At 39.9% G+C, this 4345-nt stretch overlaps 1 long non-coding RNA gene across 2 annotated transcripts; it reads right to left on the bottom strand.

The window, feature by feature from the left end:
- Window positions 1-405: 405 nt before the first annotated feature.
- Window positions 406-2120, bottom strand: LOC116015997. Of its 2 annotated transcripts, XR_004097705.1 has the most exons (3): window positions 2004-2120; window positions 1829-1895; window positions 406-496 (listed from the first exon to the last, which is right to left on the bottom strand). It is a non-coding gene; the product is annotated as an uncharacterized LOC116015997 (long non-coding RNA). The 2 variants fall into 2 exon arrangements; XR_004097706.1 differs by lacking the exon at window positions 406-496 and having other exon boundaries at window positions 1624-1895.
- Window positions 2121-4345: the final 2225 nt, after the last annotated feature.

The raw sequence follows: 4345 nt of genomic DNA, 5'->3' as shown, positions 1-4345 counted from the left end.
TCACTCCCCTGGCTACAAAATATATTTACACAAAAGGAATAAACCCCTACAGACCTTCTGTGCATCCTGCTTACACGATCTGGAGATACGTCGGACCCGTAAACTCACCCCAGACAAGATGCCATTCCCCTTCGTACCATGTGATATGGTCTAGGAACCGGGAAGCGACTATGACCATAGACCACTCCTCCCAACTCTCGGGAGGACTCGGGTCCCAAGGGTAAGGATAATAAACTATAAACTCTAGGGGGTTACTTCCTACCAGCACCTCGATGGGGTAAAAACCAAAAGTGGCCTGTACGTCAGGACCCTCAGGAATAGGAAGAACACTATTTACTGCCGGTGAGCTATTGGGAGCTGTAGGAGCATAGCCAGGCGCATAAGGGTCGGCGCCACTCATCTGTTGTACAAAAACGTCGTAGTCCATGCCACGACCTACACCTTCCGACGAACTAGGGGAGTTCGTCGGACTGCAAGAACTAACGCTGAACTCCATCTGAAAGCAACACATTGAAGTGTAGTTAGCGCGACGGCTAAGCAAGGAGATCCGTGGATCGCCCAAACTTAAATAAAGGTTTTCTAAAACATATATTTTTGATTAAAGTATAACAACACAGTGAAACATATACGTACGTAGAAGAAATCATATCACTTAGTCAAATTGGACTTCTCTTACAAATAGGAAATAATATTTTCCTCCAGTCAAACCTGTAGTTATTCAAACTAGTTTTCAACCGTTCCTCTCAAGGAGCTTTCCATCAATTTCCATCTCATCTCCGCTACAGAGTAGCCATATCTCCTTACAAAAATTCACTTAGTTTCTTCTTCGAAAGTGTGAGGCCTTTGGAGCACTCTAATTGTCTCCCTCTTTGACCACTTGGATCATTGATCGGGGTAGTGGTCGTTCCCCGATCTAACGCTGATCCCTTGGCACCAGGTACGTTAAAATGATTCCCAGTCGGCCTAACCGGGTCCGTTAAAACGAAACCTGCCCGCAATAATCGGGGTATCTATACCTTAAGTGTGCACACCCCCGTGGGAATACCGCATCCGACGAGTTATATAGTACCCAGCGACTAGACGTCGCATAAGTATGAATTGGATGTCATACGGCACAACATTTAATATGTAACAACCGCTGGGCAAGGGCACTTCATGCAGAGCATATGCCACCCGTGGGTTAGTCAAGGTCCTCCTCCTCTTGCTCAGAAACTAAGGTTTTCCTTCTCTTTTCTCTTTAACGACATTGGTTTTAACCATTTCTTTTCAGAAATTTCAGCTTGGCGCAGTCTGAAAGATCGAGCCGGTAAGAATAGTTCCCGAACTCTTTTTCACTTGAAATTTTTTTGGTAGAACCCTAACTCATAGTACTTGATGTTCATAAAAAGTTTTGGTCATCTAGGTTCACGAATTTACACAGAAAATTCCCTTTTTGCCCTTGGCAGTGTGCTGTCCGGATTTTTCTTCTCTCTGGACCAGTTTTGGAAAATAATTTTGAAACCACACTTATACTACTCCAAAAATTATGAAATTTTTATGGTAGCATCTACACGTATAGAAATACATGTATAAAAAAAATTGGATTAAAATACCTTACCGATTTTTCCCAAAAATTCACGGAAGTCACTGCCAGAAACTAGCTTGATTTTATTTCAATATTTTCACAAGTATAAGCCTATATGGCATAAGCATAATTTATACATACACCTTATATACACCATATACAGGCAACTTATACTAAACATTTTTACTAAATTTCACCAAGTCACAATCAACCATCAATTATTCAAATTTGAGCAATCTAGTCCAACTTAAGGGAACTCCTTACCTCCAAAGTAGTTAATATTGTCTTAAAGATGCTTTTGGTGGATTTTCCCCAATTCCTTCTTGAAACCCTAGCTCCCAATTCATCATCATAACAACAAGATTCAAGAAATCAAGACTTAGATTCTTAAACTAGGAAAGGAAATAAAGCTATCTACCGAATAAAATTAAAGTTTTACCGAATCTTTGATGAAGATGTGAAGAAGGATTGGTTATGGAGTTCTTAAGACTTGAGGTTGAAGATGAAGAAAATTCCCTCCTTTTCCTCTCCCTTGTTTCGGCCAAATGGGGAAAATGAAGACCAAAACTTCATTTCCCACTTATATAATAATATTTAGGGGTGGATTAAAGTGACAAGTGTCACAATCCTAGAAATCTTGGAAAAAAATTTTAACATGGACTGTTTGGGGTTAAAACAGATGAAATTTTGGTAGGAAATAATTTAAATAGAATATTCTTGAAACTAAAATTTTATTCCAGTCAAAAGCTCCAATTTGGGCTAGGTTCGGTACACCGCAGAATCTTCGCGATGTACGATCAAAAATAAATTTTTGCTGCTATGGGCTAATTTAATTCAATAGGAAATTCAAAAATAATGGTATGGTGTCTAGAAATCCCTTTTCTAGGACAAACGAGTCCAAATACTAGTTCCTAAATTTAAATTTTTTTTTTTTTTTTTTACGGTTCGTGACCGGCACGAACGATCACAGCTTGATAACAACTATATTTCCTTATAAAAATCCTTTTGACGCATCGGTCACTCATCTCAGGTATGTCTTAGCTTAAAACATATTTCTCGAACCTTAATCTGATCCGGAAATGACGAGGGGTTACAGTCTACCCTCCTTAAAAAGGTTTCGTCCCCGAAACTTCGGTCTTAACATCTAAGGTTTCAGGGTAAGCTACTCACAATAGAATAGATGTAGCAAATTAGCACATAATTAACTTAGGCATACCACAAGTAGGTTGATCCTACATACCTTAGTCAAACAATTCGGGATACCGTTCCCTCATGACATCTTCCAACTCCCAGGTGGCTTCTTCCACCAAATGGTTGGACCACAATACTTTGACCATTTTTATGGACCTTTTTCGGGTATCTCGGGTCTTAACATCTAAGATTTTCACCGGTCTTTCCTCATAAGATAAGTTCACATCCAGAGTCATCTCCTATAGGAATTATCGTATGCCTGTTATAACATAACCTTAATAATCTTTATAGTTCAATCCAAGAGTTTTACTCACCTCGGGTTGAAGCACATGTGAATCATCGCGTACATATTTTCTCAATTGGGACACGTGGAACACGTTATGAACTCGATCTAGCACAGCAGGTAGTGCTAATCGGTAAGCTACTTCCCCAATTCTTTCTAGTACTTCATACGGTCCAATGTACCTTGGACTCAGTTTCCCCTTCTTCCCAAATCTCATTACTCCTTTTGTAGGAGATATCTTTAGTAATACCTGCCAATAGTGAAACTCTCAGTTGTGGTTTTCTCATTTCTAACAGTCATCCTAATATAAAAATGATTGTCTTACCCTATCACCCTCTTGGAATTCAACTGATTGTCTCTTTAAATCAGCATACGACTTCTGCCGGTCCTGTGCGGCCTTCATTCTTTCCCGAATCAATTTGATCCTTCCTGTCATTTCTTGCAGATATTCAGGTCCTAGTATCACAGGACTAACCAAATCTTCCCAACAGAGTGGACTCCTGCACTTTTGTCCATACAAGGCTTCATACGGTGACATTTGGATACTGGCATGGTAACTATTATTGTAAGAAAACTCAATTAAATCCAAATGTTCATCCCACGATCCTTGGAAATCTAGTGCACAAGCCCTTAACATATCCTCCAAAGTTTGTATGGTCCTCTCGGTTTGCCCATCAGTCATAGGATGAAAGGCAGTACTGAATTTCAATGCTGTACCCAGAGCTGCTTGTAAAGCTTGCCAGAACTGAGACAAGAATCGGGAATCCCTGTCCGAAACAATGTCCTTGGGTACTCCATGATACTTAACAACTTGGCTCACATACGCTTTTGCCAACTGAGTCATAGTCCAGGTGTCTTTCATGGCAATAAACCTTGCTGTCTTGGTAAGTCTGTCAACGATTACCCATATTTTATCTTTTCCTGACCTTGTTAGTGGCAGTCCTCCCACAAAGTCCATAGAGACAGAATCCCACTTCCATTGAGGTATCTCTAGAGGTTGTAGTAGGCCTTTTGGCTTACTCCTTTCTGCTTTAACTTTTTGACAGTTTAGACATTTAGCAACGAATTCCGCAACATCCTTCTTCATACCTGACCACCAGAAGTTCTGTTTCAGGTCTTTGTACAGTTTGTCCCCTCCAGGATGAACTGAATAGGGTGTATAATGGCCTTCTTTCATTAATTGTTCCATTATTTTCTTACAACCGGTAGGTATAACCCACCTACCTTGGAATCTTCGCGATGTACGATCAAAAATAAATTTTTGCTGCTATGGGCTAATTTAATTCAATAGGAAATTCAAAAATAAT

The sequence above is a fragment of the Ipomoea triloba genome, chromosome 4 (assembly GCF_003576645.1).
Source record: "Ipomoea triloba cultivar NCNSP0323 chromosome 4, ASM357664v1".
NCBI classification, from domain to species: domain Eukaryota; kingdom Viridiplantae; phylum Streptophyta; class Magnoliopsida; order Solanales; family Convolvulaceae; genus Ipomoea; species Ipomoea triloba.
The sequence above is the reverse complement of the archived record's forward strand: the minus strand, read 5'-3'. Positions and strand labels throughout refer to the sequence as shown.